Genomic DNA, 13,783 nt, shown 5'->3' with positions numbered 1-13,783 from the left:
ATGCACAGATGTGTTACATTATTTCATGGTTTAAGAGTGTCAGTATATTTGTGCACTACGGCAATTCTGGATTTTCTAGATGCAAATTTCTTTGATTTCCAATTTAAATTTTGCCTTGTTGTAATTATTCACACAGAAAAAGTTTTAATTTTCAAAATATTTCACATTCTCGTGTATTTTGGCCCGTAATGTTTATTTTGCTCACATATTATTTATGGTATGGCTATTTATAACTATTGACTATTTATTATTATTTATTTGGATCTTTAATACAGTGATATACATTTAACCTTTGTTTAGAATTATCTTCAAAATAATTTTCAACTTTAAATGCTTTTCTAACATTTGTATTAGTATTAAAACATGCACTGAGTTTTCCTGAAACAGTGCACTGAATTTTTGTGCTGCTAAACAAGTTGCCAAATCTTTAAAGAAGCATTAAAATCCTGAAGCTTGATTGAACAAAAAATGTTATTACTTGACCTAAATATTACAGTAGCAGTATATATAGTGAATACAGTAAGCTACTTAAAGAGACTGTCCCTGATGACCACTTTGAGGCAGTGTGAAGTGCCATTAGCTGCTTCCCAAACACGTGATCCACAATAACTGGCTCTATACATTTACCATAAACCCTATAGAGAATATTATCCCTGTATACTATATCTACGGTACTCCCAGATGAGATGTGAAGCTTGCCAACGTGTAGTCAATCCGCAAACGTCACAAGTACAAGTCAATCTCTTTCTCTCAAATTAGAAAATGGTTAATTTATTATAAAAACGTCTCTAATTCATCCAATTAATCCTAATAGTCTCCAAAGCTGAAATTCTCAATAGAAATGGAGCAATTAAAATTCTGCTTTGGTTGTTACCTCTGGGACGGGAAATTTTAAGCTGGCAGTGGAGAGGTTTTGTCTAACACTCCACAAAGGCGATTTCATGGGCTTCAGTAATAGTTTCATACCAGAACGATCACTTGGCTATGCAAGGCAAATATGGCCACCTATGTTTCTGCTGGTAACTGTTATACATCACTCAGCCAAAATATTGTGACAGATAAATTATTATAGTCGGCAATAATTTTTTCTCATATGCAACAAAAATAAAGATTGGAACATATTTAGGAATATATTTTTATGATTAGACCAAACAACTGGGCCACAGCATCTCCAAAACTACTTGTCATGTATTCTATAATAAACAAAAAATTAAGCAGATGGTCGTAATGTTATGGCTAACTGGTGTACCTGTGATAATCTTATCTTTTTTCAGTTTGCAACAAAAACGAATCATTGTCTGTGTTATGCAGTTATCATGGGATCAACATGTATATTGTTACCCCCATAGGAATTCATTTGTACTGAGGATACACTCATTATGAAAAACTAATAAACCAAGATATCCTTTTATTTTTATCCACTTTTGTATCCTCATCGATTTTGCTTATATCAACACAGCAGGGTGCGGCAGTCTAGACCCTATACCTCAATTTGTATTTTTTCTTTTTTCTTTTTCAAAATTACAGCGGGTTTGGAAGCGGGCCACGGGTGTCTCCTGGGAGTAGTTGGCACAGAAATAAAGCGACATCACTGACTGGGTATTAAAAAAATGTAGATGAACCTTTTCCTGCAATTGGGGATCACATTCCTCGGAGGAGAAAGCTGCTTATTCGCTGTTCCATTTGTGGGACTTGACAAGATTTACATAAAACGTGCAGGACCCTTCCCCGGCTGACCCTGCTGTATGTACCATAGACATGTGAACAGGTTTTCTACACCTCAGAAGCAATATTGTGTTGTATGAATCACCTTTAAAAGAATACTTTGGTCCACATGAATTGTAATCTTGCCCTGTGATCTTTGTATGGACGGGTTGAGAGCTAACTTGTGGCATTATTTGTGTTTGGTTTGTTGTGTTCATGCCTAAACTGTTGTACTCATCTATAATGTAAATATGCTTTTTTGAGTGAGTCTGTCCTAATGGTGCACTGAATGTACAGTGACAATAAAATCACATGGTTTATGTAATCTGTCTGGATCTTTTCAGTGTATTTCAAGATGTATTAAAATAGTGTGCTTTGTAATGGGACTGAACTGTCTATTGGATGACAAGAGCTTCCCATTGTAACTGTCCAGACCTTGATGCAGAACATAAATTCATTAGTAATTTGGATCGACAGTAGCTCAGTTAAGAGTCTTTGTCCACTGATCCGAAGGTTGGCAGAAGAAATCCTCTCGACATAAACATCACTGGTAGAGTCAGATCCACTGACGCACAGGCTGGCAGTGCGATTCCAGGTCCCACAAATGATTATTGTCTGTGTGTCCTTGGGCAAGACACTGAATCCACCCTGCCCCCAGTGTCTGTGTACACTTTTGTATGAATGTGTGTGAATGAGTAAGTGGTTCCTTGATGTTAAGCACTTTGAGTACCTAGAAGGTGAAAAAGTGCTATATAAAAATGTGACCATTTAACACAATCACTTAGTGATGAGTTCCCAAATATGTCTTTGGATGTGGGGTAGAAGTACCGACTTATGCAGACATGACTTGAATCAAATTGGTGATAAAAAGAATTATGTATTTTACAAATAACGTGCCAATATAATGCATCTGGCTTAACAAAATTAACCATAGAATCAAGAAACTTCACAAGCATTGACTACTACACTTTGCTCCTATCAATTAAAAACGAACCTGCTGCACATTATGAATCCTCTATTAGAATGCATTTCCTTTTGTGCGCCTGTGATTGTCCACATGTGCACATGTCCGTTGGCGGGACGTTGCTCCTGCCTTAGGGGTGTAACGGCATCCCCTGTCCCGCGGCTGTCAGCTGGTTAGCTGTCTACACCGCGTCCCATTTGACCTTGTGTTGTCTACATCACTGGCTGAATGCACATCTGACACACTCCTCTCTTTGTGGGGCAATCCTGTGGAAGTCATTTCATTTACTGCCCTTTCAACTTCAACCAATACAAGGGGGGCTGGGGAGGAGGTCCGCGTTTAATCAGGCCGCAACATAACCAAGTCATTTATGATGCAAAAAAGATCTCTCAATGCTAGAATTCAAATAAATAGTCTTGTCAAACTGTTATTTACTCTCTTTATGCAACAGTTGTTTAAACTATAGAAGCATTTGAAAATATGAACTATCAATTATGCATTAGATTTCTTTTCATATTAGTGGTAAATAATGGTCTATTGCTCCATGAAGACATTTCAGTTAGTCTGCAACAATGTGTGTATAGGCTGATAGTGTGTAGTCTATAAGAACACATTTTCTCACCTTTATCAACAGTTGGTTAGTATGGGTATTTTGCTATGTAGCCTTCAGAATTACTTTTTAACTAATTTAATTAAAGTAGAAGTTTAAGGAGTTATCATTTTCAAAACATTTATAATTGAGCCAACCATGATCATGTCTAAGCTTCTTACCCAAGCCTTAAAGAATAGTTTAAGTATACTTTCAATTATTTAAAATGGCCATAAAAACAATAGACTGCTAATAATGCCATGTTTCTTTTTATATAGGCCTAATAGTAAAAATAAATACATAAATAAAGGTGATAGCCTATTTTTCTGAAAAGTGTAGCCTCTATATGGCCCCACAGACTCCTGACCACCCTCGCACCTCCTCATTGCTTTGGCCTGTACATGTATGTTCTGTTTTATTCAGCGGGAGAGTCCACTGAGAATAAATTGTAAAGTGTCAGTCACGGCTACCCGGAGTGCTGTTGTCTTAGCGCATGTAACTAGGTGAAAGTGAGCGAAGGAGATAGGAAACCATCAATATGCTCACTGTGTAAATTGAAGAAGGTCATGATTTATGGCTCCCGGCGAGCGCGCGCGCGCGCACACACACACACACACACACACACACACACACACACACACACACACACACACACACACACCCCACACACACCCCCACCCCCCACATACACACACACACACACACCCACACCCCCCCACACACACGCACACACATATACACTGAATCTACTTTCCTCCTCTCACTTGGCTCAAGGACAGGTAAGGGTGCCTTTCCTGCGCAGCTCATCCCGGGTCTGTGGCACTTTGGTGATGGACAGCCTGACACGGGGACTTTACAATGAGCAGCGCGCCATCTATAGGCCAAAACAGTGACTGAAAGAGACTGACTGGAGAAGACGTTCACAGACTCACAGTGTAATAAAAACTGTAGGCCTACATCTCATCTATTGTTTTCAGCATGTCATCAGTCACTTGCGCGCCTGGGTGTTCTCTTACGCACAGACAGGGACGGGACAGCTGTGGGTTTGGGAAGGCCTCGCGACAGCTGCAAACTCGGATCTGACCTAAAAGGGAAAAAGTTGGGCATTCGCAGGACGCTACGTTATGCTACTGGTTTTCATTACCCACTTAGTAGATCCAAGCTCAAAATGGACTTCTTGGACACAAAAATATTTTAGACTATAAGGTCACATGAAAGGGCGGTAGCCTAAAATTCTTATTGGTGCACAGTCTGTATTTATTTGGATGATTTATTGGGTTTAGGCGCATCAGAAGCTGCGCCTTTGTATTTAGAGACAGAACAAACGCGGCGCGCATTACCATTTGACCTCTGCATCATGCTTTGTTTACCTGCCTCTCCTTACCTCCATATCTGCTCTGTCTAAATCAGGCCTTTCACCAGCCTCGCCCCGTGACACAGTTTTGTTACTGGGCGGCAAAGGTAAGTACCACATTTGCATTGCAAGATTTCTCACACAACTTACGCACTAAAGAATACAGAGAGAAGGAAAAGCACCGCGGGTCCTTTGGGACAGAGCCACTCCCAGACGCTGTCGTCTAGGCTCCGGAGTCCTGACAGCTGCTGCGCTCCCCGGAGAACCGAGGGAGAGGAGGAGAGGGAAGTTAGAGTCAGGGCGCTGTTTAGGAGCAGAGAGTTGGACTAAAACTGTTCATCTTTCTCTGAGGTCTGCGCAGTAAAAACACACAGGTGTAGTGTAAGAACAAATCAGCACAAATTTTACTGTGAAATATAGAGTTCTAGCGTAAAATATAGCTCCACTTAAATATTTAAATGAAATGAAATACTTCGTTTTCCTCTTACCTTTTCAGTTGTAATATACCTCATCACTTTGCAGTCCCTGTTATGTCAAATGGGGCTATAGGCTGCTGTCATTTTGTCTCTACCCTATACTGCAAAATTTACTACATTTACTGTGTTTTTATAATGGAAATGGAAATGGGAGAATGTGATGTTTTATGCAGTTAATAAATTTTGCAAAAACATTTTGTGCTTCCAATATTTCAGTGTGTAATCATTTTTATCTGTTTGAACGGGTGTTTCATTCCTTTCCTCTTATCCTTCTTATCCTTCTTTCCTGTAATGCAGTATTCACACGGATGATGAAGGTAAAGTAGCCCATTATATTTATTTTATTCATAAAGTGTAAAGTTATTCAGGCCATAAGTGCTGACTCATATTGATGAGTTAATTGTGATAAGCAAAGGTGTGCTGCAGCAGGCCTCATACAAAAACACTCTCTAGGCTCTGGTTCAAATCTATGATCAGATCTGACTCTTTAGTCCATTCATACGACGCAGTACTCTGTAAACTATGGTTCCCTCACAGAACACAGCAGCTGAATAAAGCACTATCTATTTTTGTTGTCGTATGAAAATTAAGATTGGGTCCTTCGTGAGGGGTGGTTTACTCATCATAGTGTTGATAACAAAGCAGATTTAAAAAGATAAAATGTGTTCTGGGCTTTCGGATCATATCTAATTTTTGGAGTATGTGAGAAAAGTAATTCTGGGATTGCAGCAGAGGGTTAAAGGGTTGTGATTGAATTGTATGTAAATGTGGCAAGTCAATTTATGTTTTTTACCCAATTACTTATTCAGTATGGGAGCACAGGAAACATGCAACTTTCATTTCACAAGGTCAAAGGTCATGTCTTTTCTAGTGTTTGAAACAGTCTGGTTTGAGATCACAAATCTCATTTTCATAACAGCAAAATATAAATGCGTCTTTATATTTGTATGCAACTATATGTATACTACATGACTACACAATTAAAGAAATAAAAATGTTGAAATGAATCAAATATAGCCTAAAGACCTACTCATTAATGAAAACTGAAACATACTCACAAATGCAATTTCATGCTCAGTGCAGTAATAACATTTGTATTTTACAGAGATGAGTGCCTGCATTCAATATAAAGAATGATGTGCAACAAGTCCAACCCCTCCCACCCCCGCCATATATTACCACCACTGAACCAGGGCGGGTGTGGCAGCAGTCTGTGTGTGCTCAAGTTAATTGTACCAACGAGGAAACCAAATCTTAATTTATTTCTGGTTAGTCCGTGTAGAAGAGTGATCATTACGCCCCATTCATTTCACAGAACACAATTTTCATATTTAATGAGCATGACGCCAATACAATTACAGTAATTAGTCAAATCTCACTGTTGGTGGACGTGGCACGCAGCATTATATTATGGGATGGTCTTAATGATGTTGCGCATGCGGCGCTCATAGGGTAATTGAGGGCATGTGTGGGTTTGGGGACAGGGGGACTGGGGATTGGAGAGCCAGAGCTGTGTCAGGCTGCACTCTCTCTACATGCATGTGGGTCTATTTTTGAAATAAGGTGTGGATTGTTCATTTCTAGGGGCTTCATATTGGTGGTTTTCAGATTTTAAATGTTATGATGTAACACTTCCAGATCAGGGGCAAGAGTCGGTTTTCTCTATTGATTACATTAAATTTTCATTGGAAATATTAAGAAGAATAAATCATAAATGTTTCATCTATTCACTAACAATATTCACTTTAGCTGCCCCTGATCTACATTAAATATTATTGCCATGGAGAAAGTTGTGATGCCATGTAAAACCCAAAGATGATGCCACACTCTTATTTGGGGGGAAAGACACAGTTTTACCTATTGATTATATTGTATTTTCTCATGAAATATCCAAAAGGTAAATGCACAAATGTTGAACCTGATCATTTCTATTGGTAACTACGCCCAAGAACTTAATGCATTGCAGCAATCATCTGTATTTGAACAAAATGTGTTTTAGCTTCCACCTGTCAGTATTAAATATTACTTGTCTGTATAATGTTGTTGTGTCATCTGAAACCCAGCAATATTAGAATTAAGTGTTTCTTTTTGGAAATGTTTGGTATTTACAAAAATGTTACTATGAATTTTAGCATTTATAAACTTCCTTTTGCTTTGGAAACAGTGACAGTGTGTTCTGGACATTATGGTTGGGGGGTAAACACTTATTAACAAATGGAATCAATATTTAGAAAAACAGTCTAGAATAAATATTTAAGAATGCCTTTTGAATTTACACAATATAAACTCAGAACAGCAATAGTACAACATCACTGCATAGGTCTTATAGGGAGAATTTGAAATAGAGAAATAGAAACAAAGAAACAAATGCAGAAGCCTAGTTACTGTGAGTGATGATACTGCAGTGTGTGACATTTTGGTTCAGGTTCGTACAGCTGCTCTCTTCGCACAAATCCTTATTAAATCTGCATGTACCTTTAAGAGAAAATCAGACACGACACAGCGCTGTAGGGAGTTATTTGTACAGTTTGATGTGATCCACTGTATCATTGGCGTGAGATCTGCCATGTAAAGAGACTGAAGGCCAAAAGAATATGTGTTTTCAGATGTGGGCATGCAGTTATGACTTGATTGAATGCAAGCAGCGTGGAAAAAAGCAAGAATAAACATTAAGCTGCAAATATCACCATAGAATAATAAAAAGTATCACTCAAAAATGAAATGTTGAGCTTAAGTCAATACATTTTATCATACTTTTACATTTAATTTAATTCACTTAAAATGTATAAATGGGAAATTTTATTATGGGGGAAAATATTTTATTCATTTAAACTCCACCATGTAACTTTTTAGTCACAAAATGTGTATTAATATTATTATTTTGTTTTTTTTTTAAATGTTTTTATTACACTGAAAATCATAGAAAAACATGCACCCTTGCTGTTCCACAGTATATCATAAAACTAGCTTACACAGTGCTGCATTGAGGTAATTCATTTTGAACGAGTCAAAAAATAAACAAAAATGCTGTAGTTTAAACTGAAAACTAAATACCAGGTGATATTCCTTTAAATGTGTCATCATTACCAATATCACATTCAAAAGTGTTAGTAGTAGAGTATAGCTGTGCTTTATAAACTATCAGCCGTAGGTACATACATGCTTGAGTGTATTTGATAGTTGCAAGGAAGCTATAATTTCAATCAAAGCAGGCTAACTTAATGGCCTCTTATCCAATTAAGGGCAGTGTCACAGTGAGTTAATGAGTGTAACGTCATAACAGAAAGAGCCCTATTAACACAACATAATTAGCACAACACAGTCAAATTAGCCCGCAATGACAGAGCTTTGGGTTTTTGTAAGCAATTAAATAGCGTAAATGACAACAGTTAAGCAGATTTTAAGCTGTTCGAGCCATAAAGGGCATGCATTGTTGGAGTAAAGCTCTAGAGATCAGTTGCTGCTGTGTTAAACTTGAAAAGAAGTTCAAAGGCAAGGCTAAAAGTGAGGTAGGTCATAACATTGAACTATTGAAATTACTATATACCCATAAGATTTTTGTTTAGCACAAAAAGGTGGACTCAATTGAATTATGTTAAAACAAAAAAAAAAAAAAAAAAAAAAAAAAAAAAAAAAAACATGAATTTAGCTCTACATACAAACTGTATGGTAACTTTATTTAAAATGCACTGACATTCCATTATTTAAAACAAAATAATTCACTGCAAACAGAGAAGAGTGGTCATAATTTGTGGTCATATAATCATATATTCCTGACAGCACAGTGTCTGATGTTAGGTTGTTAGTATTTGCTGTAACAGAACAAAACATAACCTCCTTTAAAACACATTTGTGCTGGAATCCTGCACTGTAATCTTTAGCATGAATTATTGGAAATCCTTAAAGCACAATATGTTACACTTGAGAGTGTGAACATGCTGCATCTGAACCAGGCCTTATTAGTGATGTGCTAATGTGACATTAATAGCTTTTACTTTTTCACTCCATTAAGAAGCTGCTATCTGTTTCAGAAGCAGCAGCAGATGGTTTATCGGCTGTGCTCCTACACTGCTGACTCTAATGGGGTGGAGCGCAGAGCAGTGAAACAGAGACAGCAACAGGCTGGTAACAATAACCTTTTCCACGTATGTGCATGTTAAATTTGGAGAAACATTTAAAGGTGCACTATCCAACTTTTCTTGTCTCTATGAGTTGGATATTTCTTTACACCAGAAAAGTTACACTGTGCACTTTTAATATCACACATTTAGGCCAATTTTTAATTCCTCCATTTTGATTCCATCCTCAAGAGCTAACAATAACTCCTTTTCTCAGATCTTCTCCTGCTATTTCAAAAGTTCACCTTTGATTCATTTTGATATTCTATATAAAATTGACTTAAAATTGACTTCTCAACTACATATTATGCTGTCATGTTGCTATTGCTGCTAATTAATCATTTCAACATTCTCCATTCAACAGAGGGCAACATGCACAGGAAACAAGCATTAAAATGAAATGACCGAGAGCACCTAAAAAGACTTTACTGGTTATTTTTAAATAGATAAACCAAGAAATATCATCGTAAAAGTGTCCAAAAAAGTGTTCTATGTATTACAAATTTGAATCAAGTGATCAACATTGTAAAGAAAATGTCTATACAACAGTTAACCTTTGACCTCCAGTCTGGTCTGTATTGTATTTCTTCTTTTAAGCTTTTGTTGAACAATGACGACAAGTCCGCATTCAAACTATTGGCAACCATTGACTATGTGCTGAAGCTGAGCCCTGTGCATTGAGTAGCAGAGCCAAGACCAGGGTCAAATGCCAAATAAGGAAAAATGGGCAGCAGAGACACCCAAGGGATACCTTTCATCTATGTAACTAGTGCATGCTCTTCTTCTTCTGTCTTCTCTACAGGATGCCAAAGCTCCATGACCTGGGCCGGGATCAATCAATGTATTTAAGAGTGTGTAAATAGAAAAGACAGGAGGTGCCGATGAGGAGGCCTGCAAGGAACCGATGATGCGTCCTGACTGTGTGGGAGCATGTGATCAAGTCCAACACTGAAACCTGTCAATACATGGGACATCACAGAGGGGCAGATACTGTCAAAGGGGCATCATGGAGTCCCAACATATGAGAAGTCTTCAGTTCTGATATTATATTTGTGCTAGAACCATTTTACATTTATTCAACAGTAACAAATAATGCTTAACGCTCATAGATGCAGAATAAGATTACCTTATTTATGCCAGCTGCTTTGTTGGGTATACAGTGAAATTCACCAAAATCAACAGAAAACCATTTATGCTACATTTTTCATGAAATAGAAGATTATTTGTCAAATATGTTTTGTTCTCCACAGAAATTGATTCAAATTCATATAGAGGTCTGTAGATATACTGTATTATAGGTGAAACAGCCACTGACCCCCTGGCTTGATTGAATAGCTGCAACAGAGGTGTAATCCATAACTACGCACAAGATTTATATGTTTTTTGAATGTGGAAAGGAACCTATTTGATATTTATGTATAGCCCAGCAGATAGTATCAGCAGCCATAAGTGAATATTCCTGTAGAGAAAACAAAAACATTACTCACCTGCATTTACACAGCATGCATATCAAATTCTGCTTTGTGAATGCAGAGGGCGTCATAATTCTGCTTATCGCACACGTGTGACAGGACACAGCTGAGTATAAAGCTAACCATTACTGCCCCAGTAAGTTATATGCAACATCACAGTCTGCAGAAGCGCACTGGCCAGCTGCTCAAATTAATCAAAGAGCCCACTTCCCTTTATGACACAAAGCAAATAGTCATAAATGCTCTTATCGGCCACTCTAATAGTGTGGACGTTACAATCAGATTCACGGTGGCATAAACTATTACATTTCATCTTTATCATGGCCAACAATCAGCTCTTTTTCATGAGCCTCGTTTATAACCAGCAGACAGTGTGTTGCGTAATGAAATTCAAAGCAGTCTATCTGTGCAAAGATCTCTCTTTCTGTTTACCTGTATTTACATATATTTATGTGAATGTTATTTTACACAAAAGGTGCACAGACATGATGAATGTGGGATTATGGCCCCACAGTGACACCTGATCCGCTGGATATCTTTCAGTTTAGTGGTTCAAACCTGAAACTTTGTTCTCATCTAGAGTTGTTTTGTTGATGTAATTGAATCAACCCAGATGGTTTAGCTAATATTAGCATAATATTTATTGGACAATTTTTGGAAGATTTATTGCAAAACTTATACAAAAATAAGACACCTCAGCTGTGCTTACAAATATTTATTACAATATTATTAAGTAATGTTTTACTTTTTCATGCTGGTACAATACAGCTCCTCACTTTTGTCTCTGTGTTTGGGCTTGCGCTTTTATGAGGTCCGTGGAGCTTTGATTAATCAATTAATACTCCTTTTCTCAAGGTCTTTTTATAAACCTCATCATTAATAAAAGTAGACATTCAATTAGCAACTAAATCTTGATTGCCAATTTTGTCATAACACTCTTCCATTCTCTGCCTCAGTTTTCTGTTATATAGTTGGAGGTGTGGTGTGGATAGAAGAATTAACTAATTTCATTAATCTAATTGTCATGGCTTTCAACCATCCCGCTAATAAGTACAAATTAATATGATTAATCAATTTGACGACATAAACTCATTCAATTACAGTTTTTCAAAGGCGAGTGGGTGTGTTTGTGTGATAGGGAGGTGGGCAGCCGAGCAGCTTGCTCTGAGTTCAGCCCAGCCCCCCAAAATTGAAGCCAAGTCAGGCAATTAGTCATTGAGAGTGATTTTAAGTGATCACACTGGAGACTGCTTTAGCTCATTGATATTTTAGAAGAGAAGAAAAACAATCAAACCAAAAATAACACGTTAATGATGATTTCTTTTTCCTCTACACAAACACTTTACTTCTCTACCTTTTCATTTTTTTACATGGACTCCTAAGCCTCAGCATTTCATATATTATACAAAGCAGACATAGCGTATGATCAAGGTTTTACCATAACAAAGTTAAAAACTAAAAAGAAAAAAACACAAATTTTCTAAAAATGTACATAATATTTAGTTGAACAAATAAGCAATTATTGCCTAAACTATTAAACTATACTCATATACATGCATAAAAAGGCTATACAGACATTTTCATAAGTGAGGCCTATAATACGTCCATGTGTCTTCTAAGTCATGGCTAGTGATCCAGACATTGTCCCCTTTGCTGTAATTGTCCTGAACTCTTCTTAAACACATGAAGACTCTGGACTAATTGTCTGTAGCTTGTTTTCTCTGAGGATGTGATCTGATTTGTACTTTTCAGACCTACACCTTGCTTAGAGGGAATGTGCTGGCTCAGCTGTTTGGGTGATGCCCTTTAATGTTCTCTATCTTATCAGCAGCATCAGCCTATTCAAACTCAAATGTGATTGTCAGTGTGACTCTGTTTAGGGCTTGCATTGGGAATAGTTTATGAAGGCCTGTCTCTAATTTGTGAAGTGAGGTATTATAGAGCAGACAATTAGACCGCACTTCGATTGGTGTATCGAGGCTTGGATGCTGACAGTCAAGAGAAGGCTTTCAAATGTCATACCAATTAATCTATCCAGCCATCAAACAATATTCTGGAAACAAAGTCAGGGGGGCGATCAATCCGCATCACTTTTCTCCTCACCGGGTTATGGGAAAATTGATTTGTCAAACAAAGCATTTTGGAAGCAGTGCATGGACTTGTTCAGGATCCATTAGCCTCCATTGAGCATTTTGTTTAACATAGGATTTTCATCACAGAGAAAATGCAGTGTCCTCAATACTAGGAGACACAACTTTACGATTTCTGATTTCTTTGTTCTTGCTTTGAGAGCTTTAGAAAGTGCTGATAAGGACCAAAAGGGGCTCAAAATATATTTACACAGAGATTAATTTCTTATTTTTTTTTTTTGCTTTTAAAGACAAACAGACACTAGTCAGTTGTGTTCATAAAATTTAAAAGGTCTAGGCTATATATGCTCTGTGGGGCAATCCTGAAGAGGCTGTTGAAGAGTACTCTGTGCATGTGTATTGTTCAGAGACATAACTGTATCACATTGTGCCCGTCATGCTGTTTTAGAGAGGAAAGCACTTCCTCTATGGGATTCCTCCACCCCCATCCCCTGATAATGTATCTCTCCCTAAAGGCTCGGCCTCTATGACCTTGTCTTATTCATCGAGGACGTCTTAAGCGAAAGAACTGAATCCTGAATGGGCCATTTCCCCTCTTTTAACACTCCTTTAATGTCATCAATGAAATATGAAGTCATTAGACGATATTAAAACACTGCTGACAAACTAATTAACGGGACACATTAAACAGGCCGAGCTTGATTAATCCGCTTTAACGATTCTTTTTAAGTGGTTCTGGTCAAAATTAATACCAATTTACTGGTGATCTTAAGGAAAAAAGTACTCTAATGTGCATCATATCTCAAGGGCAAGCTAGGCAACCTACAGTCCCATCTACAGTCCGTGTGATATAAGATAATATAGACCTTGTCTCTAGTCTATATGGCTCAAGTACAATATCTTTTAGTAGTGTAAGCAACAGAGTGACCAAGCAAGCAAGTACCCTACTTACAGGGCCAGTTTGTTTACACTCCTCATGAGCATGACCATGTATGCATCTATGACGCCCCCTTGTG

The sequence above is a fragment of the Periophthalmus magnuspinnatus genome, chromosome 24 (assembly GCF_009829125.3).
Source record: "Periophthalmus magnuspinnatus isolate fPerMag1 chromosome 24, fPerMag1.2.pri, whole genome shotgun sequence".
NCBI classification, from domain to species: Eukaryota; Metazoa; Chordata; class Actinopteri; order Gobiiformes; family Gobiidae; genus Periophthalmus; species Periophthalmus magnuspinnatus.
This window is presented reverse-complemented; position numbering follows the sequence as displayed.